Source organism: Neophocaena asiaeorientalis, unplaced genomic scaffold (genome assembly GCF_003031525.2).
Source record: "Neophocaena asiaeorientalis asiaeorientalis breed wild unplaced genomic scaffold, Neophocaena_asiaeorientalis_V1.1 scaffold451, whole genome shotgun sequence".
NCBI classification, from domain to species: Eukaryota; Metazoa; Chordata; class Mammalia; order Artiodactyla; family Phocoenidae; genus Neophocaena; species Neophocaena asiaeorientalis.
This window is the reverse complement of record NW_020171819.1, coordinates 1403416-1418807: the sequence shown is the minus strand read 5'-3', so window position 1 is coordinate 1418807 and position 15392 is coordinate 1403416. Positions and strand designations below refer to the sequence as shown.

Genomic DNA, 15392 nt, shown 5'->3' with positions numbered 1-15392 from the left:
TCTGGCCTGCAGAGTTTCCGCAGAAAAATCAGCTGATAATCTTATGGGGATTCCTTTGTATATTATTTTTTGGTTTTCCCTTTTTGCTTTTAATATTTTTTCTTTGAACTTAATTTTTGTTAGATTGATTAGTATGTGTCTTGGTGTGTTTTTCCTAGGTTTTATCCTGTATAGGACTCTCTCTGCTTCCTGGACTTGGGTGTCTATTTCTTTTCTTATGTTAGGGAAATTTTCAATTATAATCTCTTCAAATATTTTCTCAGATCCTTTCTTTTTCTCTTCTTCTTCTGGGACCCCTATAATTCAGATGTTGGTGCGTTTAGTGTTGTCCCAGAGGAATTTTTGAAAATCAGTCCTTTAGATTACTTGCAATGACAATATAAAATAAACAGTTACAGAGGAAAGACTTCAATATTAAAGAAACAAGGTTCCTAACTCAAAACCATATAAAAATAGAAATTTATCTCACATGTGCATGTATCTATGTATGTATGTGTGTGTGTGTATATATATATATATGTGTGTGTGTGTGTGTATATATATATATATGTGTGTGTGTGTGTGTATATATATATATATGTGTGTGTGTGTGTGTATATATATATATATGTGTGTGTGTGTGTGTATATATATATATATGTGTGTGTGTGTGTGTGTGTGTTATTTATTTTTTTCAATCTGAAAGAAATGTGTCCAGAGCACTTGATATTATCATCTACTGAAAATAATATCAGAAGAAGAAATAACAATTGTTTATAAACTAAAAAAACTAGCAGTTTTACTCAGCTTTCTATCTCTTTCAAACTTATAAATCTGGGGATCTGCTGGTACAAGTGAAGAGTACAGATAAAAACAAGAATGCCCTGTGTAAGAGAGGTTAATGAGTCACATAATTTTCTAGCAGTCTTGAGTAAAGGCATAGGAGTATGGAGCCTCGTTATGAATTTCATTTATCTATCATTTCTCCCAAGCCATGACCTTCCTTGCCTTCAGGGAAATTTGGAAAATTTGGAGAATGGCCTTTTGTGGAGAGGGACACACACAGTGCCCATTTGGAATAACAGTTTTGCCTCTCTTAAAGCCATTTGGCTTGATTTGAGAGAAAAAGAATCCTTAGTAGATTCTAATGAAAGTATCAATAAAGGGCCCATCATCTTCTGATGATAAATTATCACAAATTTTCTGATGCAGAAAGGAATCTCAGCAAAGAAGAGTAGATACACTTTATGTCTATTCCACTCTGTGGAATCTCTTCTGGTGTTAATCATAGATTGAGCCAATAATAAAATGTTTAGTTACATAGTGCAGCAGGAGAAAGAATATTTCAGTCAATGTAGCAGGAAATGAAAATATCTGCAAAGTTTAGTTTAATATGATCATAAATGAGTTATTTTATATTGCTTTATATATTGTTTCTCAATGTAAAAGTGCTCCTTAACAGCAGAGGGACATCTGTGCCTGGAGTTTGTTGCCCAGCCCCCAGCCCAGCCCAGGGATAGGAAGTGTGGATGCACAGAGGTCACAGGAACCTCTTCCTGGGAAGGATGGGCCAAGACTAAGGGGGTGGGTGGGGATGGCAAAGCACCCAGGCCTTGCCCCTACCGTGATGATGCATGCAGTCACTGTCCATCACCCTGATGGTCTCCAGGAAGTCTTCCAAGTACTAGCTGTCCTCTTGAGGGATGAGGGGCCTCGGCCCCAGCAGCAGGAACTTGTGGTTGTCTGCATTGAGATGCCGCTTGTGGATGGCAAACTCTGGACTGAGGCCCTTTGCGGTACTGGGGCCCCAGGGCGGCCAACTGCTGGGTCTCCTGGGAGGAAAGCCGGGTGTACTGTGTCAGTGCAGAGGCCGTCAGCAGCTAGGGGTCCAGCGCTCTGAGCGCTCTCGTTGGTGGTCAGGGCACTTGGCGATGTCCATACGCAGGAGGCCAGGCAAGGTGCCACCTGTGCATGCACTTACCAAGGAAGGTGCCCGCTTCAGCTTCATGGGATCCTCTAATGTTCACTTTTGTGAGAGAACCAGTCATTTTTGTGATGGAACAGAAGTGGTGGTAGGTTTTGAGACACCTTCCAATATTGCTCTGCCCTGAAAGTCCATGGTGGACTCTACATAAAGTATGTGGAAGACTTGGCAGAACAGGAACCAGGATCACCAGGCAGCTGGCCTCCACAGGCCCCACTCTGCTCTCGGACACAAAGCCTTTCCTGAGGCCTCTGGAGCTCTCCACAGACAGACTCGGGCTGAAGAAATGCCGGGGTCCTGGGCTCTTCAGTCCCACCAGGTGCAAGGCATCATACTGGAGGTTGGAGACAGAGACAGTGTCATGGATGGGACCTGAGATGGTGTTCTCCTTGTCCCTCCGGGCCAGCTGGACATTGTAGGTGGACAGGCTGGTCACAGCATCGTGCTTGGAGAGCTGGTGGGCTCTTTGCACCGTCAGTGAAGTTCAGGATTTCCTTACTACTTGAGGCAGTCAGGTGTCCTGGTACATATTGTACGTTAACTAACCTCAGCGCTTCCTTCCTTCTCTGGGTACTGGCTCAGCAGTACGTGGGGCTTGGTGCGCTTGGCAGGGACAGCACCACTGTGTCCAGGTCTTTCTGTCACATTCAGCTAGGCTTTCTTTTCTCCACTTTTTCACCTTTTAGGAATACTCATTTAAATGGCAAAACAATTCCAGGTTTCTTGATTTTCTTGCCCCTCTTCCATGTCCCCGCAAGCAGCCGCCGGTCAAAATTGAGTAAGATTAGCATAAATTCTATTCATCAAATTAATACATTAACCATGTCTCAATTCAGTGTTTTATCCTAGTCATAGAGAGGAGGATTTGGGGCTTTATTATAAGGAGTGCAGTTTTTACAGATCTTATATACAAAAGGCAGTTGATAGCAGTTTGTATGTTTGGTAGTTTATAAAGTTAAAAACTCCACAGTTCAGGAGTTCTGTACCATTTTGTCTTTAATTTTAAGTATACAGATTTAATCTATTCATGGGCATAATAAAACTAACACACTGAGGCACACAAAAGAATTTTGGTAACAAATTTAAAAGACATTCTTAGATATCAGTATTTACTATGATAGGTTTTAAATTTTTTCCAGATGTTAAGGAATAATATGTAGGAAAGTTAAAAAAAAACTGATGAATCAATATGTTGCTACTAAACCTGAATTACCAACTGTCTAAAATCCATTGACAGAAATAGTATTATGTTATACATTTTTATTTTACTTAACAGGATAATATGCATAATTTCCTCTTCCATTGAAGTCCCCCAACAATCAAGTCTAGAAAACTGAGAAAGGATGAGGCACTATTTAAATAAAATAACTCAGGTAATTCAAAATTATATCAACATATTATAGTTCCTATTTAAGTTTTTTCCAACATTAATAGAAATACTTTTATCTCATGAAAAAAATTAATTATATTTCCAATTTTTTTCTCTGCTATGTAATTTAGATTCAAAATATTAATGAAAATTATAAAACTTAAAGATTTTTCATCTTTAAATAAGACATTACCCAATATTGACAATGAGGTTTAAAATAAAATGGTAAAAATTTTAAATTAAAACTATAATAAATGATTAACAAGCAGTACATATTTAGTGTTTGAACAGTTCTAAGAGTAGTTCATTATTACACATTTGTGAGTCATTTCAAATCCTCCGGATTCCAAAACATTTTTGTGGTTTTATTGACATCATTCACCAGGAATTTATAATATAATTTACTGTTTTTGTGTATTTCTGTAGTTTTTTCATTATACTCTGATTTTATAATATCAATGAAATTTTCCATCATGTTATATATACCTATGTCTATGTAGTATTTTATTTAAATGAACAAAATAATTATCATTTTAATGTTGAAGAACTACTTCAATTACTTTAAGTAATTTTACAGAAATATGTAATTTCAAAACATTTTTCCAAGTCTGCATTTTTGCTTTAATAACCTCACTATAATTTAAATAATAAATGTGTACTTTGATACTATATACATTTATGTGATAAAACTTTTCCTGACAGAAAATGTTTTTTACTCTATGAATATGTTAATAAAAAGTAAAAATATATCTGAACAGATGCTTATAAAAATAATTCTTAAGGCAGTCTATGAATAAAATATAAATTCAGAGTAGTTTCAATCATACTGTTATACTTTACTTTCAAAATTGGAATGTGGTATCTTCATTAATTTGTCTTAGTGATGTAGAGAAGAACATAAAAATACTTTTCAGAGCATGTCTACATATATCATATTGGAAATCAGGGATCATAAACAATATGGAAATTCTCATGGCATTCTGTTTTTGCATTTAAACTCGCCACATGTGTTATTACCTTACAAACAGTGCTATTTCATTTAAATGTTTCACCCTATTTGTTTACTAACCATTTTAAATTGGTTATGGTTAATTATTTTAATTTTACCTACTAAAAAAGCAAATAAATACATACAAGAGTTCAAAGATAATATATGATTTTGGAAACATTTTCCAAAGAAACCTGTTCTAAGGATCAAACCACTGAATGCTCAACATTGAACATAATGCAGATGGCTAAGCATAATGCAGCTTTTCAAATTTGGAATTCTTCAGTAGTACATGTAAAAGGTGTGTGTATGAAGAAGGGACCAAAAGTAATGAAAAGGCAAAATTTGATAACTGTCCAGAGAATTCAAATTCCTGTAGTCAGTTATTATTACTTTAATTTATTCCTGATATAAGCCTTGGGCCACATCTAGGACTATCAAAATCTCACATGCATGCTTAAGATTGGTTTAAAACCAATTTGCAATCCTGCTGGCATCTGTTAAAATGTTTCTGCATAGAAGCCCTAAGGTCGGGGGAGTCATACTGGAGTATGTGTAGGATAGAGCTGATTTTCAGCTGGTCTGGGAAAATTCTATCCTTATCTCTGGGGATACTAGAGGTTGGCTTTGACCAAGGTAAGCTCTGTGGGATTTATCATGTGTAGTTTAAAGTCTAAAGATCTCCTAGACACTCCTAGGGCTTGGTTTACTGATGGTTTTTACCTGGTGTAGCCTATGAGATATGGCAATGTTTAACTACATTGCCAGACATGTGTAATCCCCCTTCCTTACTTCTGCCTTGAGTGCTCATGAGACCCAGATTCCTTGCACAGATCTTGATGCCTCAACTGATGTTGAAGCCTGGCCCATGTGCATTAAGGATTCTGGGGAGATTGTACCTGAATATATTTCAGACCTCCAAAACTTGCCTGTACTCTCTTTCTATTGCTGTGTCTTATTGATACTTTCACTTTAAATAAAGAGCATTATGTGAGTATGCTTTGGGAAGCCTCGTGAGTCCTTTGAAATATCCAAACTTGGGAAATCTGTGTAGTATTTAATTCAACTTTTCTTGCTCAGGACTAGGGTGAGGCAAGGCAAGAGCCTAGGACCCAAAATTTAAGGAGGCACTCACTTTCAAGAATCTGAGAATACCTCCTTTAATTCTGTACCTCATTTCTTATCCTTATCCAAGACCTTCTATCTTTATAGTCTCAAGTATCTTTCCAATTAAATATTTAGGATAACTCAGATTTAGACTTCTAGCAATGTGTCTTTATTGTCTTTCCTGCCTTTGTGTTATTACCAAGGTAATCTTTATGAATTTTCAACCACTTCTTCATTTAAATCTATTGATATCATATCTATTGATCCTCTCAACACCACTGCCATTAAAACAATTTTAAACACTCTGTTGAAATAAATAATGCTAAAATTTTAGTGAGAAAAAAATTGTTTAGAACCTGCCTCAATGATTTTGTTAATTCTAGAATCCTTTATTTAATGGCTGAATCTAGGTACTATTCAGCCATTAAATAAAGGAAATCCTGCCATTTGCAACAACATAGATGAACAACATAGGGCTTGTGGTTTTTGTTTCTGATCCAGTAGTTTGATGCTAATGATGGCAATATCTTGCAAAGTCAAAGGCTTCGGAACACTTGGGCAAACTATTCAGTGTAGAATTCTACATATTAGAGAGTAGTTTAAAGCCTTGAACTACAAATAATCCTCTTCAAGGTAAGAGCATTAACATTAGGTCTATAGCACTTGTTAAAATATGCACGTAATATTTAGTTGATGATTACTGTGTATTAAAATAGAAAATATAATAAACTGTAAGAGTTTATTAAAAATGTCACATATGCAGAGTATTACAGACAATTTCAAGTTTGAAATATTCTTTGTAACCTCTGTTGATATCCTTCTTGAGTTAGTCTCTACAAGGATTTATAAACCTAAGAGATTCATTTTAATTGTGATGGCATTTTCCCACCATGAGCTAGTCCATTAAAATCATATTGAATGAGATTGCAGGTAAAGTGTTCAGCTGTTGGTTAATTCTCAAGCCAAGATAAAATCATTTAACTCCACGTGTCCTGCTATGATTTAAGGTAACTATCTCAGACACTAGTCAGTGAAATGTGAAACTGTTAAGTGCTTTCCTTGGAGGCTTGATATCTAGCATAGTAATATATTTTCAATTTAGAAGAACATTCAGAATAAAATTCTAGAAAAGTATTTCCATTTTTTATTTTTAGTAATCTATTTAATTAATTCTTAAAATAATTTAATATTACAGTTTACTTCAACCTTTTTTCCCCTAGTAAGAAAGCAAGGATTTTTAAAATTATATCTTTATTTCCTAAATACTAATTTCCTATATAGCCCATCATTTGTCAATGACAAAGAATTTCACATTGATAGAGATTCATTTAAATATATCATGCTTGATACCAATATTCATGATACATAGAATGGTATTCTGATATTGAGATTAGATTATTCTTATCCATGAAGAGTTTTATATCCCCAAAGCACTCATAACACAGATATAAAGTCTAATTGCTAATTAATTGTATATTAATTTTATAAACATGTTATATATTCAATCTTCATTTTTATTATAATATTTACAATGCACTGTTACATAAAACACAGAATAAGTATGGAACAATGACATGGGTTTTGGAAGCACTAGCTAATTTTCAAACTTCAATGTATGTTTTCTTGGTAAACTTCGTCAAAAATTTTTCCTCCTTGAGCATCAGTTTCTTCATCTAAAATGGGAATACTCCTACCATACAGGAATATTTTAAGATTAGGCTTCCTATTTTGCAAACCATAAGATATTACAGCAACATAAGTGAAACTCATGGAATAAATTACATATAAAAGTAAACAAAAGGAAAAATTATCCTAATAGACAAAATTTATTGAATCCAGTTATATGTGGCTGATGAGCTACATTAATGTTTCAATCTTGATTCATAAACTAAATAAAATGTATATATGAATTTCCATCTTCCACCATGAGTTTAGAGATCTGGAAGAAGTGTTGCTAGCACTCGTCCATAAAAAAAGAATAGAACAAACAATTTCATCAACAGATGAATATATATATAGATCTAGATACTATACAGCCATTAAATAAAGGAACTCCTGCCATTTGCAACAACATAGATGAACCTTGAGGATATTATGCTGAATGGAATAAGTCAGAGAAAGACAAACACTGCATAATCTCACTTATATATGGAATCTGAAAAAACAAATTCATAAAAACAGAGATCAAGATGGTGGCTGCCAGAGGTATGGCTTAGGGTAGGATAATGGATGAAAGTGGTCAAAAGGTACAATGTCCAGTTATAAGATAAATAAGTTTGGGGGATGTAGTGTACAACATGATGACTGTAGGTAACAATACTGTACTGTATCTTTGAAAATTGCTAAGAGACTAGACTTTAAAAGTTCTCATCACAGGAATGAACAATTTTAAGTATGTGAAGTGATTGATGGTAACTAAACTTATTGTGGTAATCATTTCACTACATACGTATATATCAAACCATCTTGTTGTACACCTTAAACTTATACAATGTTATAAGTCGACTGTACTTCAGTAAAACAGGATAAAGAAAATTCCAAATACTGATGAAAGAAAAAAAAAATTCCTAGTTAAATGGAGAAAAAAAAACCCTTATTTATGGATTTAAAGATTCAATATCACTAATATACTAGTCTTCCCCATTTGATGTATAGAGCCAATGGAATTCCAGTCAAATTCCCACTATATTTTTGGACCTTGAATAGCCTTAACAACTTTTCAAAAAGAAAAATAGGGCTTCTCTGGTGGCCCAGTGGTTAAGAATCCACTTGCCAACGCTGGGGACAGAGGTTTGAGCCCTGGTCCGGGAAGATCCCACATGCCACAGAGCAACTAAGCCCACGTGCCACAACTACTGAGCCTGCACTCTAAAGCCTGTGAGCCACAACTACTGAGCCTGCCTGCTGCGACTACCGAAGCCCATGTGCCTAGAGCCCGTGCTCTGCAACAAGAGAAGCCACTGCAATGAGAAGCCCGCACACCGCAACAAAGAATAGGCCCTGCTCGCCACAACTAGAGAAAGCCCGTGCACACCAACAAAGACCCAATGCAGCCAAAAATGAATAAGTAAATTTATTTAAAAAAAAAAGGAAAGAAAAATAAATATGAAAGACTCAGAGTACCCACTTTCAAATCTTTTTATAAAGTTATGGTAATCAAGACTATACACAGGAAGAACTAAGGGATTTTTTTTCCTTTCTTTTTTTTCACAGTGAGAAACTGGTGGGGATCCTGAAGGTAAAACTCATGGAATTTTGGTGGCCTGCCTAACACTGGGATCCCCAGAGGTCATAACTTTCAAGATACTCCACACTGAGCTGCCAGCAGTTCTTCAATTACAGTTTAAGTCTGCCTACTTGTACTGGTGCCAGCAGTGGCTTCTGCTCCAAGTAAGTAGTGATTTTCTGTGATTCTCCATATCTGAGTCTGTTCAGGTTTGTGGGCAGCAGCTTGCCCTTTGTTTAGCGTTTTTTATCATGAGGATGGAAGTGCTAACATCCACACTATTTACATGTCAGAGCAGAAATAGAGGCATTTATTTTTTAGAAACAAAATAGTCAAAGAGACTTAAAATTTTCAAATGTTATTCTATGGAAAATATTTTTCAGTGTATCACAAAAGCTAATAATTGAATGAACGCTTCTAACTGACTTGGTGTTATATGTATTAATCACATGTATACCTAAGAAAGCTACACAATGTGGAAAGTGCTGCTTTAGTTTGTTGACTATCTGGAAAATTGAATCTAATTTGCGGATTCATTAAAAAAATTTTTTTAATTATCTATTCTATGCAAGTTCAAAGGGACTATTGCCATTGCACCAGATTTTTCTTATACATATGTACATAATCCCAAATTTTAGAATCATCTTCAAATGCTTTACATTTTATCTCTGCCCAGACATCTTTTATTTACCCTCAAGGGATTTTATTTTAATTTTTAATGTGCAAAGATGGTGTTAAAATGAAATTCTTAGTTAGGAATGAAGTAGAATGTTCAATTCTTCATTGGTAACATATTTCCACCTACCCCGATTTAAAGAAAATCATAATCACATCAGAAGAGAAAACAGTTCTGAGATCTTTACAAATACTGAGGGGATTGGCAGTTTTCTGCTAAAGTAGGGGCACCCATACTATTCTGGATATCAGAACTATCAATAGCCATAGCAAGACTGATTGTAGTCTTTGAGCCATAGAATATATTTGGAGAGCTGGCCATTATGAGCTTTAGAGAAAAAGCCATATAGTCAATAATGGTTACATTTAAAATTTTATACACACACACACACACACACACACACACACACACACACACATATTGGTTTAGGAAAATTGAAACAGTATTTTGCCTTCTTAAAATAATATTTCTATTATCAGCTTCTCTTATTAGTATTGATAAAATCTCTTTTTAGTATCTATACCAATAATAATTATGTAATTGTCACATAGAACTTGTTTTACCTACTGTAGCTTCTTGATATTCCAAATTAGACTATGTAATGCCAAACCTTTCTAAAATTCAGAAATGATAAAACCAACTCCCAAGATGCCAAACTAAAATCCAAAATTCTTGGCCAGTCATTCAAGTCTTAATAATCAGATTTCTGGTAACCTTAAGTTTTATTATATAGTGAAACTACAATTCACATACACCATGTACACCCATTCTGAAATATAGGTTCTTCCTTATACCTAACTCAAATTTATTAGACTTTTTTTGTAATAATAAAATTGTGCTGTTTTCTTTATACAGATCTTAAACAATGTTCTTTACTGTTATTTCTAGGTATTTTATAGTTGGTGTTGCTGTTGAAATGGGGAATCATTTTCCATTAAATTTTCTGTTTAATGCATAAAGATATTTGCATATATTTATCTAATCTCTGGACACTTTAATAACATTATTTTGGAAGGTTAGGTTGATTTCCTTTTGTTTCATAGGTCAAAAATTATTATATCTCTATCCCTCTGTAGATAGAGTTTCAGTTTCAAGTCAAGGGAATTTAATCTAATCCAATCTAATAAAAAATTTCAAGAAAAGGAGTTCAACTCTCTCAGTTTTCTAGGTAGACTACGCTCCCTATAGCAATTATATCTACTGAAGAATTTTTTAGAGAGACATTTTCACTTGATGGTTTTCTAAGCCTATTAGTCCAAAATGACATGTATAGAGCAAATAATTTATTTAGAAATCATCTCAGGAGCACAGTGAGGGACTAGGGGAGCGATATAGTCATTCAAGGTTATGATAGTAATTAAGTTAACACATTGGAAAAATAGGGTTTTATCCCACTAGTGACCCTTGGAGAGACTTATAAAATTCACCTCAGAATTATCCCCCCTACAGTCAAAAAAGTTGTGGTATTTACCCATCACCTCCTTCCTTCATTATTTGAGGGCTTCTCCTGGGATTGTCAGCTCTCAGGCACTTATAGACCATAAAATTTCACTGTCAGATATGCTTTTAGTTGGATACATACCCGTACTTGGAATAGGAAACCATCAGTAATTATGTTTTGCTACATTTCACTTCTTGCAAAATTCAGATCCACTCTCTTTACTTACTGATTCACTGATACTTGTAGCCAGTTGCAGTTTAAAAAAGAGGATAATTGAAGAAACCGTTGAGAAGTTAGTTTCCTGTATGCAGTTCATCCTGTGGCCATAGTTTATATATATCATCTCTCTCTTCTACCTCTCATTCTAGATTTCCTACAACCTCAGTCAGTACTTCTGCTAATAAGTAGTTTGCCCAGTAAGATGACCCTGACTTCTTTCTCCAAGGTAACTGTGCTGTTGCCAGTTCCTGGTGCTTATAATTTTCTCTTTATGGTTATCTCCATAAATGGAAGCATGCACAAGCACACCAGTAAATCTCCAGAGATGCAGCCATATTCTTCCTTCTCCTGATTTAATAGCAACAGCTCTATTTCATCATGAAAATCAGAGTCAATTACCTCTATCAAAGTAGGAATAACTTGTCTGCCTTCAGATTTTTGATGCAAACTGTCCAAAGTAACCAGGTGTAGGTTAGTTGAACCCTTACTGTATTCCCAAGTAGAAAAGCCTGTCTCCAACAAATCAAAGCCCCAAGAAATTAAAACCTAGGAATTAAGTCAAAAATAAAATTTTAACACAGTCTAAAATAGTGGGGATAAATTCCCCAATGTGTCACTGAGAGGGGCTGTTATAATTTCCATTCCTAGGTTCCAGACCAATAATGTTGAAAAAGTATATTTAGTTCACACCAATATATTGAACTAACTTAGCCATTAAATGGGCCTAGAATTTTTCCTTCTTTGATATCTGGTCTTAGGGAACTACCTGTAAAGTGTGAGGGATAAATATCAATGCAACAGATTTAGATGACATGTGAGTCTAGGACACCTATTTATGTAATATACTTTGTCCTTTCTAATTGCCTGAGCTATACCTCAAACACTCTCTTTCCATTGTATGATGAATTGGTATTAAGTCTACTCAAACTTATTATTTGGTATTTCAGAAAATATGCATTTCATTGTGGGCATCTTCATGTCCTCTAGTCACCAAAAGACTCAAGGCTAATGTCAAGGGCTTATGAGTCTATGATAGATCCAAGAACTGAATTGAAGAATAATTCTCAGTTGCACAAATCATGATACTGCTTGAGAATCCCAGAAGTCTGTGCTATAAATATCCACATGGTACCCTGATTTCTGTAGATGTTTTTCTAGCATGATGGCATCTACAAAGCCATATGGTTCAAGTGACAGTACTACTTAGTACCATAATTTGAAATGGATACAGTTTCCTCTCTTGCTATTGACCTACTCAAAGCCCCAAAATTGATTCAGTTTTTGTCAGTATGGATGACATACATGATGTTCTGCACATTGACTACAGGATCTAGCCTTCTTCATACTTTACCGTGACAGAGAAGGAACAATTAATATAGCTCTAAGGCTAGTAAATGTGTGCTGCTGTCTGTCCTAAAGGATTGTAAATGGCTTCTGATTCGCATTCTGGGTTGGGGTTGATAACAACACACCAATAGCCATTTGCCAAGGTTCAGGGTTGTGTGATATGTTTCAGTAAGGTACTACATTCGTTAGGGCAGCTATGATTGTGGCTATCACATGGTTAAAGTTAGAATAGGCCACTGTCATCTGCTTTGATCTATTTGCTTTTTCAGGGGACAAAATATTGAATTAAGTGGGGATATGTCAGGGACTATCATCCTTGCATCCTTTAGGTTTGTGAAGTTGGCACTGTACGGTGCAGTTTCACTGAGTGTTGCTGTTGGTACTCTATTTTGAGAGGGGTAAGAGGTATCGTGGATTTCTATTGAGCCTTTTCTACAATAATGGCTCTGAAATCCACAAGTCAAGAAAACAAAATGAGATTCTGAGAGCGCTTAACTATATTCATCTTGATCATGCATTCAGAGACCACAGAAATAGCCTAGGTCAACAGACCTACTGGAAAAATTATGAGATGGAGTTGGACTGGAATTTGAATTATCACTCTAAACAGGGGGTGAAGTGATGAGGAGGGCTCATGACTTTTAGATTTCCTGGTATCAGTTCAGTGTCGGCTTAAAATCTGCATCCAGTAGCCCTGTGAAGATCTGAGTATTCAATTTTCCTAGTGTTTAGTTACTATAAGAAACAGCTGTCAGCTCCTTTGGAGAAAAATTATTGACCAGTATGGTATATGCTTCCTGTGCGATTATAGGGCCTTTCTTCAAGGTGACCAAGCCTCCCATTAAACCAATGAGCTCTAGGTCTCAGAAGTTGTTTACATCTGAAAACTGGCACAGCCAGAGATCTTTCTGGTATTATATGTCAGGAAATATTTGTATGGGATCCACATCTGTCTTGCATCCTGAAGCATCATGTTTTCTTCAAATTACCACAGATCTCTGTAGGTCAGGTTGCTGTGGATTATATTCTGTCCTTTCTATCCATCACATTCATTGTACATACCTCTTACAGTTAAGTGTTGCCAGTTAGTCTGAGCTATTCTGAAATGCTCTCATTCCCACTGATAACAGGGAGCTTAATTTCAGAGCAGCATAAGATACATCAACCCTGGTCTACAGTGATGCTGAGGAAAAAGAGATAAAGACAAAGAGAGACACACAGAGAGACACAGAGAGAGAGGGAAGGAAGGGAGAGATTGAGATTTTAAGGAATTGTCCCACACATTTATAGAGGCTTGGAAAGTTCAAAATCTGCATGGTGGGTTGGTGAGTTGTAGACCCAGAGAAGAACTGCAGTTTGAGTCCAAAGGCAGTCTTCCAGCAAAATTCCCTCTTTTTCCAGAAACGGCATCTTTTTCTATTAAGGCCTTTGACTGAGTGGACAAGGCCATCTTGATTTGAGTGTTCATTTCATCTAAAAATTACCTTCACAGAAACATCTAGAATAACGTTTGACCACATATCTGGGTGTCATAACATAGCCAAGTTAACACATGGAATGAGATGAACAATCACAGGTGATAAAAGCATGAATTCCGAAGCCATATTTTTTCTGGGTTCATAATCCATTTAGTTTTTGCACTCTATGACTATAGACAACCTACTTCATTTTCCTGTAATTCAAATGCTATCATATAGCTGTCACACTGTGATCTCACTACAAAGAGAGGGAGAAGTGTTTGTTATTATTGACAGTTAATTAACGGCCTTAGGAATGAAGTGGTTTGGAAATATTTAAAAACACAAGGAAAACAAGCATGAGGAAAATTGTTTTTAAAGGAAATCACAGAAAAATCTTCACTGTAATTCAAATATTTCTACAGATAATCTTTTATATGATTGTGAAGTCAAACAGTGGTTCTATTTGCTGTACTATCACTGTTCATGATGTAATGTTGTTCATTCTAACTTCTGAAAACTGCAAACTGCGTAGTCACGATACCTGATAAGACATGATCGATACATGATAAGATATGATCTAATCTTGCTTTTGTGTATATGAAAGTCAGTAGTAGAGTTTATTTCTTTTCAAAACATATTCCAAGTTGTTTCATAAAAAATTATGATAATGATGCAGGAAAAAGATAATTCATAAAATGATTCTGAATTAGTGACTATGTAAATAAGATAGTTTTTAAAAGTCTATCAAAACTTTAGATCTTCTTTGGAAGATTCTCAACAACCTCAAAGTCTGAGATATCATTTATGCAATCAAAGCTTATAAGAACTGAATATTATTTTCCTAATAATAAATTAGGGAAAAAACATCAGTTGGACCCTATCAATTGAATTTCATTCACAATTGGTTGTGACTACATTCTCTATTTTTAATTGATCAAATTTCATTTTCATATTGAATGCTTTATTGACATTTAGAATAAATTTTAATTTTTTAACTGTTAAAGATATATATGAAATTATTTTAAATCTACCTTTCATTTAGGGAAATCTAGCCTACTATGTGTTTGTAACCCTACAAACCTATGAGCTAGATTCAATGTGAACAAAAAGCAGACAAAAACCAAAGCTGGCTACAATAGGTATTCATCTTTTTACTGTGGGTTCTACTAAAAACTGGGCATTAATCTATCTTTCCACAGTTTGGTTCTTGTCAACTTGGTGTATGATTGGTTTTATATGGAAAAAACTATACCACAATGATAATGGGATCAGCCTCTCTCTTTTTGCTCTTATGTTCACCATCTTTCTCACCATGGGTGAAAAACTTTCTTTCATACTATGTCATCCTGTGCCATCTTTCATACTTGGTGCAACTTATATTTCAGTTGGTTTATCTTCTCTTTCACTCTCACAATTCAGACAAACATATCAAAGAGGTCATATTAACAAGATGACAGACCTTTTTTTACACATGTCTATTCTTAAAGGCCTATTCTAAAATTCTCCCATGATTTGGTCACCACTTCTATTATAGTACCATTGTTGCAGTCTTCAAATTTAAACTGTGTCCCCTCTCTGAAAGACAACTCTAATTTC

General features: G+C 35.2%; 1 pseudogene; it reads right to left on the bottom strand.

Moving 5' to 3' along the window:
* Positions 1 to 2023: 2023 nt before the first annotated feature.
* Positions 2024 to 14349, bottom strand: LOC112395808 (cerebral cavernous malformations 2 protein-like; annotated as a pseudogene).
* Positions 14350 to 15392: the final 1043 nt, after the last annotated feature.